This window comes from Rutidosis leptorrhynchoides, chromosome 8, assembly GCF_046630445.1.
Source record: "Rutidosis leptorrhynchoides isolate AG116_Rl617_1_P2 chromosome 8, CSIRO_AGI_Rlap_v1, whole genome shotgun sequence".
NCBI lineage: Eukaryota > Viridiplantae > Streptophyta > Magnoliopsida > Asterales > Asteraceae > Rutidosis > Rutidosis leptorrhynchoides.
The window spans coordinates 251,039,413-251,053,793 of NC_092340.1; positions in this window are offsets into that span (position 1 = coordinate 251,039,413).

The following is a 14,381-nucleotide window of genomic DNA, read 5'->3' on the forward strand; positions in this document are numbered from 1 at the left end:
ACACCATGGGAGGAATTCAAGGCGGCTATGATTGATGAGTATTGTCCGAGAACCGAAATTCAGAAGATGGAAATTGAATTTATGCAGTTGAAGGCCGTAGGGAACGACCTTAACAGTTATAATCGTAGGTTTTTGGAGTTAGCATTAATGTGTCCGACCATGGTCACCCCCGAATTCAAGCGCATGGAGAAATACTTCTCGGGACTCCCTAAGTCCATCAAAGGAAATGTCACCTCATCCAAACCACCGAATGTTCCCGAAGCAATGCGCATGGCGCATACTCTCCTGAATCAAATCATCCTTGACGAGCCAGAGAAGGCTAAGTTTGAAGCCGGTGGTAGTGAAAAGAGGAAATGGGACAACAGCCACAACAACCACAACAACCACAACAACAACAACAACAACAACAACAGGGGGAGAAACTACGATCAAACCCCCGCCAAGAGGCACAACAACGGTGGAAACCCTAATCCCAACAACAACACCAACACCAACCCGAACTACAAAGGAACCTTACCACAATGCAAACGGTGCTACAAACACCACACTGGGTATTGCAATGTTGTCTGTGAGAAGTGCCAATGGGCTGGGCACATCGGGAAGGACTGCAAGGTCACTACTTTGAACGGGAAGCCGAACACCAATGGACCTAAGAAGTGCTACGAATGTGGACAGACGGGCCATTTCAGAAACGGGTGCCCAAACAAGAGAAAAGACGGAGGACCACCCTGAGGTAGAGCCTTCAATGTTAATGCAAGGGATGCACGCGATAACCCCGACTTGGTGACAGGTATATTCAAAATCAACAATCTTTTAGCTTATGTCTTGTTTGATACTGGTGCGGATAGAAGTTATGTATGTAGACATTTTTGCGATAAGATTAATTGGTCATTAGTCCTGTTAAAAGAAAGTATGCTTGTTGAGGTCGTCAATGGAAAACTTGAAAAGGTTGACCATATTAGTCGTGGAGCTATTATCAACATAGCTTGTGCAGATTTCGAAATTGATTTGATACCTATCAAACTGGGAAGTTTTGACGTGATCGTCGGTATGGATTGGTGGAGCAAGATAAAGGCCGATGTTATCTGTGGAGATAAAGCACTTCGCATACCACAAGGAGATGATGAACCACTGGTTATCTATGGAGAGAGATGTACCTCGAAGTTGAACCTCATTAGTTGCGTGAAAGCACAAAAGATTATGAAGAAGGGACACTTTGCTGTCCTAGCACATGTGAAAGCAGTAGAAACTGAGGTGAAGAGCGTGAACGACGTTCGAATTGTGAACGAATTTTCCGATGTCTTCCCAGAGGAATTGCCTGGATTACCGCCACAGAGAGCAGTAGAGTTTCAGATTGACTTAGTGCCAGGAGCTGCACCTGTAGCTCGCGCACCTTATAGACTCGCACCTTCCGAGATGCAAGAATTACAGAGTCAACTACAAGAGCTGTTAGATCGTGGATTTATCCAACCAAGTTTCTCGCCATGGGGCGCACCTGTTCTGTTTGTGAAGAAGAAGGATGGATCCTTTCGTATGTGTATCGACTACCGTGAGCTCAACAAATTGACAATCAAGAATCGGTATCCTCTTCCTCGAATTGATGATCTTTTTGATCAACTACAAGGATCGAGCGTTTATTCAAAGATCGATTTGCGATCCGGCTATCACCAGTTGAGGGTGAAGGAAAGTGACGTGATGAAGACTGCATTCAGAACCCGTTATCGTCATTATGAGTTCCTCGTGATGCCATTCGGTTTGACAAATGCACCTGCCGTGTTCATGGACCTCATGAATCATGTCTGCAAGCCTTACTTGGACAAGTTTGTTATCGTCTTCATAGATGATATCCTCATCTACTCTAAGAGCGAAGAAGAACATGAGCAACACCTCCGACTAGTACTTGAACTCTTGAGACAAGAACAACTTTATGCCAAATTCTCCAAGTGTGAATTTTGGTTGAAGGAAGTACAGTTTCTGGGTCATGTTGTGAGCGACCAGGGTATCAAAGTTGATCCCGCCAAGATTGAAGCCATCAGCAAGTGAGAGACCCCCACTACTCCGACACATATTCGCCAATTCCTAGGTCTCGCCGGTTACTATCGAAGATTCATCAAAGGATTTTCTCTGATTGCGCGTCCTTTGACCGCGCTGACTCACAAGGGTAAGAAGTTCATTTGGGAACCCGCACACGAATCAGCATTCCAAACTTTGAAGAAGAAGTTAACCACCGCACCTATTCTATCACTTCCTGAAGGCAGTGACGACTTTGTTGTTTATTGCGATGCTTCGAAGAGTGGTTTTGGTTGTGTACTGATGCAACGATCAAAGGTTATTGCCTATGCCTCCCGCCAATTGAAGATCCACGAGCGGAACTACACTACACATGATCTTGAACTTGGAGCCGTTGTCTTTGCGCTCAAATTGTGGAGACATTATTTGTATGGAACTAAGAGCACTATCTTCACCGATCACAAGAGTCTCCAGCACATCTTTGATCAGAAGCAACTAAATATGAGACAGCGACGATGGATCAAGACGCTCAACGACTACGATTGTGAACTCCGTTATCACCCTGGCAAGGCCAATGTTGTAGCTGACGCTTTAAGCCGAAAGGAGAGGACGGCACCTCTTCGTGTTAGGGCTCTGAACATCACCATCCATTCGAACCTCAACAGCCAGATCAGAGTAGCCAAAGTTGAGGCTCTCAAGGAGGAGAACATATCTCACGAACATTTGAACATACTTGTCTCTCGATTCGAGGTTAGGGAGTCTGGACTCCGATGTTATGCAGGAAGAATTTGGGTACCTCTTTATGGAGATCTACGGAACCTGATACTTGATGAAGCACACAAATCAAGATATTCGATTCACCCTGGTGTGGGTAAGATGTACCACGGCCTTAAATAACAGTATTGGTGGCCGAATCTTAAGAGGGACGTTGCGACTTATGTTGGTAAGTGTTTGACTTGCTCGAAGGTTAAAGCCGAGCATCAGAGACCTTCTGGTTTACTTCAGCAACCGGAAATCCCACAATGGAAGTGGGAAAGGATCACAATGGATTTCATTACTAAGCTGCCGAAGACGGTGGGCGGATACGATACCATTTGGGTTATTGTTGACCGCCTCACCAAATCTGCACACTGCCTAGCGATGAAGGAAACTGATACAATGGAAAGACTTGCTCAGTTATACATCAAAGCGGTTGTATCTCGTCATGGTGTACCTTTATCGATCATCTCCGATCGCGATCCCCGTTTTGCTTCTAGATTTTGGCGTTCTTTGCAAGAAGCCATGGGAACTCGTCTCAACATGAGCACTGCTTATCATCCACAGACTGACGGGCAAAGCGAACGAACGATTCAGACCTTGGAGGACATGCTGCGTGCATGTGTCATTGATTTTGGAAAGGCCTGGGAAAGACATTTGCCACTTGCCGAATTCTCGTACAACAACAGTTATCACTCAAGCATTAATGCTGCACCTTTTGAAGCATTGTATGGCCGTAAGTGCCGATCTCCTATTTGTTGGGCTGAAGTAGGCGAAAAGCAAATCACCGGACCCTAGGTAGTCCACGAAACGACGAAGAAGATTGCTCAGATCCAAGCTAGACTTAAGACTGTCCGTGATCGTCAAAAGAGTTATGCCGATCTTAAACGTAAGGACTTTGAATTCAACGTTGGTGATCGTGTAATGTTAAAGGTTGCACCTTGGAAAGGTGTGATCCGTTTTGGAAAACGTGGGAAGTTGAACCCACGATACATTGGTCCTTTTGAGATCTTGGAACGTGTTGGACCCGTTGCTTACCGATTAGATCTACCAGCACAATTGAGCTCAGTTCATCCTACCTTCCATGTATCGAACTTGAAGAAGTGTCTTGTTGCACCTGAACTTATCATACCATTGGAAGAACTTACTATTGACGACAAACTCCACTTTGTGGAAGAACTAGTTGAGATTATGGATCGTGAGATCAAAACTTTGAAACGCAACAAGATTCCGATTGTACGGGTACGATGGAATGCCAAACGAGGACCTGAGTTTACTTGGGAACGAGAGGATCAAATGATGCGAAAGTATCCTCACCTTTTCCCAACTCCTCCATCTACCTCAGCTTAAATTTCGGGACGAAATTTTCTTTAACAGGTGGGTAATGTAATGACCCTGGAATTTCCAACGTTTATTTATTAATAATTATTATTATTAATACGTATGATTAAACGAATGTACGTTATTACATTTACATGTTGCCATGATTGCCCGTACTTGACTTTAAGGGCCCGAAACGTCTTTGTGACACCAGGAACTTTCACGAATAATATTTTTAGATATTATTTACATTCATGATTAAATTTATTAATTATTTTAATTAACTAAGGCTATTAGTTAGTTACTTGGGCTTTAATTGGTTTAACTTGTGATTTATTTCAACTTGGGCTTTGTTAGTGTAATGGACTCATGTTATTGGACTTCCAAGCCCACCCTACATTATTAGTGGACTTAATTAGCCCAACACTACTTGTAAGTATCAATTAGTTCATGAACTAGTTGGTTAAAGAAGACTTGGAATCTAGTTTCACACCTTCCCCATGCATGCACCCTTAATACCCATCTTTTGTAAGCTTTTCATCCAAGTATCCAACAAACAAACTTCTCCCTCCTAAAATCTGCAGCAAAACCGTGGACTTAGGGCCACCATATGGAGGTTTTGATTTCATTTTTACTTTACTACTTCATTACTTGTAAACCTCATTCAAACACACACACATACTTGCAACTTCTTTCTCTCTTTTCTCTCTTGCTTTTCTCTCAAATCTAGTAAGTAGCAAGATAACTTTTCTCTCCTTTTTACTTCTAAAAACTGAATTCTACATCTTCATCATCATCATTCTTTTATTTAAATGTTACTTATCTTTGATTACTAGTTAATTAAATCATGTTGTTGTTACTTACTTTGTAGTTTCTTGTTACTTAATTACTAGCTTTCAAGAATCAAACTTACTAGTTTGAAATCTTCATAATATCTTGTGTTTTCAAGAACAAACAAGAACTAAGCTTACTAGTTTATGTTCTACATTATTTGTTTTAAAAGATTATAAAGTTCATGGTTGAAAGACCTACTTGAAGTTCATGAAGTAAACTCTAAAGTTTACTTTCTAAAGATCAAACTTTGGATTGAATCTTTAAAGTATGAACAACCATGAACCTTTTCTTGTTTATTTAAGTTTACTTCTTCTTGCACTTTAATTTCATGTAGTTAGTTTATATGGTCAAGTACTACAAGTTAGTCTTGATCTCATATCTCTTGAACAAATCAAGTTAACCTTGGAAGTTCAAGAACACACAAACAAGTTTTCCTTAAATGTAACTTTGGATCTAGACTTTTGAGTCTTGGATGTTGAAGATCAAACTAAGAACTATGTTCTACTACTTATGATCTTGATTAGTTAGTTTACTTTCAAGTTTGTAACTTGTTATTAGCTTTAAAGTCCATGTATGTGTTAGATCTAAGACTTTGATGCAACTTTGGTTCATCAAACTTCATACAACTCTTAAGTGAGTTGTGCTTCATGTCTTAGACTTGCACATGGGTTATGATGGTCAAGACTTGGTTAAGATGATGTAGATACATCAATGAGTTGTACACTTGAAGCTATATGCATCAAGGATGAGAGCCATGATGAACATCAAGCACCAAGACCACCGGAACCCTTTTAAACTCACTGTTCTGTCCAAAACCTACTGAACTGATGCTTCTGGAACAGACCAGTAGACCTGGGCTGTTCTAACCTTGATTTTTAGATAGAACTTTTCGAGTAGATAACTTTTCATATAGGTCTCGTCTTAATCCGAGTTACGGTTTAGGATTTATGGCCCTCCGATCGTTACTATGTCCTTTAACGTTGTGCAGAAATTTCTGACCTACTCACACTTAGACCGTCGCCACAGTCAAACCAAGACGAGTTTGCTTCTGTAAATTTTACCACACTTAAGGGACTCATAGACGGAGCCGTGGCCACTGGTCTCACCTTAATTCAGTAAGGGTAGAGGCCGTGGCGACTGACTGAAGTCAGACTTTGTTGAAAACTACTTTCATAAACGAAACTTACTTTACGCCTTTTGTTTGATGATGAATGATGATGACCCTTAAGACCTTAATTACATACTTTTAAACCTATTAAGATGATTTACTGACTTAGTACTATTTGACTTAGGTTGAGGACTTCGGACCATTTACTTGCACACCTTTCCCGACTACTACTTTACCGCTACATATCATTGTGAGTTATAGCATTCCCTTTTTACTTTAACTTATTTTGGGAACTGAGAATATATGCGGATTTTATGTTTTATATACTAGGCACGAGTACTTAAACTTATATATGTGTGGGTTATATAACGGTAGAAACATTCCCTTTAGCTCGGTAACGTTTAATCATTGGTTTATGAACCGGTGAACGCGAATCTTAGATATGGATCCATAGGGTTTGACATCCCCACTCGGGCTAGTCGCGCTAGCAGTCAACGAGTGTTTAATACTTCGTAAACATACGCACTCGCCAAGTGTACTTTAAAGGGGTATTATAAACGTTAAGTTAGTTACCAAGTATCACACCCCCAGTTAGGGCCTGGGCGAAATGTGATTCAATATCATAATACATACCAACATATTATAAAATGAGAACAATAACTATATGAATAAAACCAAATTGTATTTGAATAAACGCAGCGGAAGAATTAATAATGTCGTTACAAGAATTATAAATTGTTCAAATGCAGAAAAGTAAATATGCGATAAGTCTTGATCCTAGCCAAGTAAGTCATCACATAAGCAGTAGATATAGAGGTCCTGATCATTCAGTACCTGAGACAAACATGCTAAAAGTGTCAACCAAAAAGGTTAAGTGAAATTCATAGGTTTAACAAATATGTTTGACCGTTTGTTTTTAGACCACAAGATTTGTTATAAAAGTAGATCACGCAGATCCAAAAGTAGTACTGATTCGTGATATTTTAGACTAAACGTTTGTTTTGTTGCCCCGATGATAAGTTGACAGTACCTTATCACCATGTTTAAATCATTATTTAAGTAATACAAAGACATCGCGGTCAAATGTATCAGGGACGTTACTCCCGATAGGCCTACCCCCAATAATTAAGAATGCCTTATCCTGAAAGCAATTAAAAAATATCACTGTGAGGTCTTAGTAGCATAAGCTAGTCATAGTACAGTTTAGGTTCGTACTTGTGTCTAAGTTGTTTAAAGAATAAAAGCAGCATGTGTCTCACCCTAGTAAGTATAAAAAGTGCTATAGCAATAAGAGTGGGGCTATGAAAGTCACCTTAGTAATTCGGTGAGTGAAAGTATTCCTTAAAGAGAAAGTATGGATGATCGAAGCACAGAGAAGTCAACCTAAGAATAAGTTGAGAATAGTTTAGATGTTTTGCCCGTATTATGATAAGTGTAAGTATTTTCTTTTATAGTAAGTTTAAAGAAGGTTTATCGTTTTGGAAAGGCTTTTCATACTAGACAAGCTTCCAATCTAACACTTTCAATTTAAAATGACCTTTTCAGGTCATAGGTTTCTGAGCCACATGATCCTTTAACTCGGTAATCCAAACTCTCCGCCTAGACTTTCGAGCGTCCATCCACTCGAGAAAGATCAAGATCTATACCCATCTAATATACCGTTCCAATACGTTTTTAGGTGCGTATAGAAATACAACACTTTATATACTTTACTTATAAGTGTTTAATATATATATATATATTATATATATGTAAGGATACATATATATATATATATATATATATATATATATATATATATATATATATATATATATATATATATATATATATATATATATATATATATATATATAGTTTAAATTATGTTTTAGATCAATATAAGCACCAATAATTATCTAATGATACTAACAAGTGTTTTATTGATTTCATAACAGTAAGTAACTTGTATAAAACATAATAACAATTTTCTATACATTAATATTAAGTTTTGTGTATTAAATATTACTTTTTATAATTATTTTAATAGTTAAAATGCAAATAAATAGGTAAACAAGTTTAACACCACATCTTATATTTTTTTTAGGTTCTACTGATCAAAATAAACTTAGGAAAAGTTTATAAATTTTTGTTATGGTGTAAAAGTATTTATTGCTAATTTCTTTTTCGGTTTGCAATAAATCAAAGTTTATAAAGTAATAATTATTAAATCAACTAAATTAATTCAACCAATAATTTTCGTGAGCTTATATTAGTATATTAAGCTTAGAAAAATTATTTGTATAATTATATTAATAGTTTAACTATTTAATTCAACTTTTGTATTGTTATTAGTTTAAATTCGAAATTAACTAGAAATATATATTCATTAATTCAAAAAAAAAAAAATTATAACTTTCTTAATAGTTCCAAAGTAGTTTCTATTAATTATTGTAGTCATAAAAATATTATACCATTTAGTTCTCTTTTTATTTTAAAAAACACTGTTTTCGGCTACTGTAGCAAAACTAAAGAAAATATAAATTAATTATTTAAATTGACAATTAAATCAAACATTAATTTTTATAATTACTTGTATAACATATGTGATAAGAGAAAATTGTAAAAACATATATATATATAATCGTTTACTATTTATTTATTATATATCTATATATACCGAATATAAAAAAAAATCAGTTTTTGATTTTTAATAAATATAAATTCGAATGTATAATTCATAAAAATAATTTTTATATTCATTAGGATACTTAATACTAATTATCATGTATTTACATTATTTATTATAATTAATTTCATATTTATTTGGTATTTAACATAAAACTAGCACAAAAATATGATAAAAACTAAATAAAAAACTATAAAAATAATATAGAGAACTTACAAAAATAATTTTTGCAGAGGTTTGAGAGAGAATTCTTCAAGTTTTTGGTGTACAAAATTTGTGAACTAGGCTATGGTATTTATAGTTACAATTTTTGGTAAAGAGAAAATAAAAAATACAAACGTTTATATAAAAAAATAACTAGTGTCTTGTAAAAAAATTAAAAGTATTTATGGCCAGTCATGTCACCATTTCAAAATATAAATAAATAAAAGTAAAGTTAAAAGTAGGAATAAAATAAATAAAAGTGGATCTAGATCTAGTTTATATATAAAAAAAATACTACTTTTAAATATATATATATATATATATATATATATATATATATATATATATATATATATATATATATATATCATAGTTCTAAAAATGTTAACTAACTAAATTTCTATTTTTATTTAATTATTAAATACGAATTTTGATAAATATAAATATATATTTGGTATTTATAAAATTATAATTACTAAATGTGGTTTTTATTTAATTAAATTATTACTTTATAATTTTATTAGTTTTATATATGTTACTACATTTATATATACTTGTATTTATTAATTGTATAATATATTAACTAAATACAAAATTAATATAAGTATTTTATATGTAATCATGTTATGACATAAATTTTTTTTTATAAAAATTCTTACGCGTACGTTGTTGAATAAAATTTATTATTCGTTTAACGTTCGTTAATTTCGTATGTATATAACGACCTTTTATTAGTACTTAGAGTTTATTCATTATACTTAAATCTTTTGTTCGGGCATTATATAGATGGAAAAATGAGGGTCGTTATAGTACCTCCCCGTTAATGAAAACTTCGTCCCGAAGTTTTAAGTGGAGTTCCCGTCTGCTTCATCAACAGTTGGGAAGAGATGGGGGTATTTTCGTATCATTTGGTCTTTGCGTTCCCAGGTATATTCGGGGCCTCTACGCGAATTCCAACGAACTTTAACAATAGGTATGTTGCTCTTACGAGTCTCTTTGACCTCTTGTTTCATAATCTCTATAGGTTCTTCGACAAAGTGCATTTGCTCATCAATGCGGATATCATCCAAAGGAATAACAAGAGTATCTTCGGCGAGACACTTTTTCAGATTTGAGACATGAAACACATCATGTACTTGACTTAGTTCAGCTGGAAGTTCTAATCGATATGCAACGGGACCGATTCTTTGAATAACTTTGAAAGGTCCAACATAACGCGGACTGAGTTTACTTTGTTTACCGAAGCGGATAACACCTTTCCAAGGAGATACTTTTAACATAACGTTATCTCCAACTTGGAATTCTAACGGTTTTCGGTGAGGGTCGGCATAACTCTTTTGTCGACTACGAGCGGTTTCTAAACGCTTCTTGATTTTCACGATCTTTTCGGAAGTTTCATGAATAAGTTCAGGACCAGTTAATTGTCTGTCCTCGAGTTCATCCCAACACAACGGAGATCTACATTTGCGACCGTATAAAGCTTTGAATGGTGCAGCTTTAATACTAGAGTGATAGCTGTTGTTGTAAGAAAACTCGACTAAAGGTAGGTGTTTATCCCACCCTTTACCGAAATCGATAACACATGCTCGTAGCATATCCTCCAAAGTTTGGATTGTTCGTTCACTTTGACCGTCCGTTTGCGGATGATAAGCTGTACTCATGTCGAGTCGAGTTCCAAGAGACGCTTGCAAGGATTTCCAGAAATTGGAAGTAAATCGACTATCGCGATCCGAGATAATAGAAGTAGGGACACCATGACGAGTAACAATCTCTTTAACATAGAGTCGAGCTAACTTTTCCATTCTGTCAGTCTCTTTGATTGGTATGAAATGTGCAGACTTAGTGAGACGATCAACTATGACCCAAATCGTATCATTGCCATTTGCAGTCTTAGGCAATTTTGTGATAAAGTCCATAGCTATACCATCCCACTTCCACTGTGGAATATCGGGTTGAGTTAGAAGACCAGAAGGCTTTTGGTGCTCGGCTTTGACTTTCGAACAAGTAAGACACTTACTCACATAAGTAGCAATGTCTCCTTTCATGTTGGGCCACCAGTAGAACTCTTTCACATCCTGATACATTTTACTAGAACCGGGATGAATAGAATACCTAGTCTTATGTGCTTCATCCAAGATTAGTTTACGGAGATTACCATAACGAGGAACCCAAATTCGATTACCAAAGTATCTTGTACCATTGGACTTAACTTGCAGTTGGTTTTCGAAATTTATAGGTCCTTCTCCTTCGATAAGTGTAGGTTTGATAGCTTCAACTTGAACTTCACAGATTCGAGAGATGAGATTCAATTTGATCTTAAGATTCAAGGCATGAACACGCCTAACTTCGTCCTTTCGACTTAGAGCATCGGCAACTACATTTGCCTTTCCCGGATGATACTTTAGTTCACAATCATAATCATTTAACAATTCGAGCCATCGTCTCTGTCTCATGTTTAGCTGTTTCTGATTAAAGACATGCTGAAGACTCTTATGGTCGATGAATATCGTAAACTTAGTACCGTATAGATAATGTTGCCACATCTTCAGAGCGAATACCACAGCACCTAACTCCAAATCGTGTGTGGTGTAATTAACTTCATGTTTCTTTAATTGTCGGGAGGCATAAGCGATAACCTTCTTGCGTTGCATTAGAACACAACCGAACCCTTGTTTCGAGGCATCGCAGTAGACAACAAAATCGTCGGAACCTTCAGGTAAAGATAAGATCGGAGCAGTGGTCAACTTCTCTTTTAGAATCTTAAATGCAGACTCTTGTTCTTCGGACCACTCGAATTTCTTCCCTTTGTGAGTTAACTTGGTGAGAGGCTTTGCAAGAAGAGAAAAATCTTTAATAAATCTTCGGTAGTAACCGGAAAGTCCCAAAAATTGGCGAATATGCTTCGCAGTCTTTGGCACTTCCCAATTCTGAACAGCGGTGATTTTAGCGGGATCGACATGTATTCCATTACTATCTACAACATGTCCAAGGAATTGTATGGTTCTAAGCCAAAACTCACACTTAGAAAATTTTGCGTAGAGTTTTTCTTTTCTTAAGAGTTCAAGAATCAATCGTAAATGTTGCTCATGTTCTTTCTCGCTTTTAGAATAGATCAAGATGTCGTCGATGAAAACAATAACGAATTTATCAAGGTAAGGCTTGCAAACACGGTTCATAAGATCCATAAATACGGCTGGAGCATTGGTTAAACCGAAAGGCATAACACAAAATTCGTAATGTCCGTATCGGGTGCGGAATGCAGTCTTAGGAATGTCGGACTCCTTGACTCTGAACTGGTGATAACCGGATCTTAAATCAATCTTAGAATAAACGCTTGACCCTTGAAGTTGGTCGAATAGATCATCAATGCGAGGTAACGGGTAACGGTTCTTTATGGTAAGCTTGTTGAGTTCTCGGTAATCAATACACATTCTCAACGTACCATCCTTCTTTTTGACAAATAAGATAGGAGCTCCCCACGGGGACGAACTTGGACGAATAAAACCTAGATCCAAAAGTTCTTGGAGTTGGTTAGAAAGTTCCTTCATTTCGGAAGGTGCTAAACGATACGGTGCTTTAGCAATGGGTGCAGCACCTGGAGATAAATCGATTTGAAATTCAACTTGACGAGGCGGTGGAAACCAGGGAGATTTTTGGGAAACACATCGGGAAAATCTTTAACAATCGGGACGTTTTCAATACGCGTTTCTTCAGATTCGATCATTTTAACGTGAGCTAGTATGGCGGAGTAACCTTTCACAAGGTACTTACGGGCTTTAAGACATGAGATGATATTAAGATTGGAACGACTTCGTTTGCCTTGGATAATAAGAGTTTCTCCACTTCCTAACGGAATTTGAACGGTCTTATCGAAACACATGATGGCTGCTCTCAATGGACCTAACCAATCCATTCCAACCACTACATCGAAACTACCTAGCTCGACCGGCAAAAGGTCTATCTTGAATTCCTTATCGGCTAGAATTAGGTTGCTGTTTTTATATATTTTATCAACTTTCATTAACTTCCCATTAGCCACTTCTACTAATCGTCTGGTTTGTCGGGTTTGGGGCTTTTCAGTAAAAAGGGTGCAAAACTCATTTGACACATAACTCTTATCGACTCCCGTATCAAATAAAATAGTGGCATAACAATTATTGATGAGGTACGTACCGGTAATGACCTCATCCTCATCACTGGCTTCTGCAGCAGTAATCACAAAAGCACGACCTTTGGCAGTAGCATTTGCTCCAGTAGCTGGAGTATCTTTCTTCTTTGGACAATTCGGGCTAATATGCCCCTTTTCACCACAAGTATAGCATGTTGGAGGAGCTCTAGCCGGAACAATGGCTCTATTCTGAGGGAGGGTTCTACAAGTCTTTGCAGCATGGCCTATCTTCTTACATATTGTACACACAGCAGTGCACTTTCCCGGATGATGCCTTTCACATTTAGAACAAAACGGACTAGTACCCTGATAACCGGGTCTCGTACCATTCGCCGGTTTCTTATTAACATTTTGAGCTGAACCCTGAGATGGTTCAAATTTCCTCTTATTATCACCGTTTTTAACTTCGACTTGTTTATTAACCAAAACTCTCCTACGTTTAGCCATCATTAAACTCTGTGCCATGTGGATCACAGCATCATCCTCGGGTAGACCCTCGATATACCGCTCTATCCTGCGGGCTTCAGTTGGGAACATTTCGGGACATAAGGTAGAAAGCTCCAAAAAACGATTGGTATAGCTTTCGATATCGGTTCCTTTAACTCTGAGTTCCCAGTACTCAGCCTCGAGCTTTTGGACTTGACTTCTTGGGCAAAACTTAGTGATCATCATGCCTTTGAGTTCATCCCATGGGGTAGTGTTAGCATTATCTATTCTCACAGATTTGGCATGAGCAGTCCACCATGTCATAGCATTGCCAGTGAGTGAACTTGTGGAAAACTTCACTCGATCATTATCTCCGCAGTTACAGATACGGAAGATTGATTCTAGCTTTTCAAACCATCGGACCAGTTCTACGGCTTCTTCTTTTCCACTAAAAGTGGGTGGGTTACAGTTCTTAAAATCTTTATAGGAGCAAGTTTTAGAAGGAACATTATGATTGTTGTTGTTATTGTTATTGCCTTGGGCGGCCGCTAGCAGCAATTGAAATTGCTCAGTAGAAAGAGTGACATTTGGTATAAGATTGTTGTTGTTGTTGTTGTTGTTACCACGAGTTGAGTGAGCCATTGATCTTCAATACATAAATACATTATTAGTTGAAGAATCAAGATGTTATAAGTTTAGAAATCATGATTTATAACGTTTGCACAACACACATAGGTGAATAAGACAATATGCTTAAATAAACACTTAACATTATTGGAAACGAGGCATTATATAAGCCTTTATTACACGAGTTTGGAATGGAAAAAGTTTAGGCATAAGCCTTTACATAGATGGGTAAATGGAAAATAGGAAAACAAAAGGTAGGT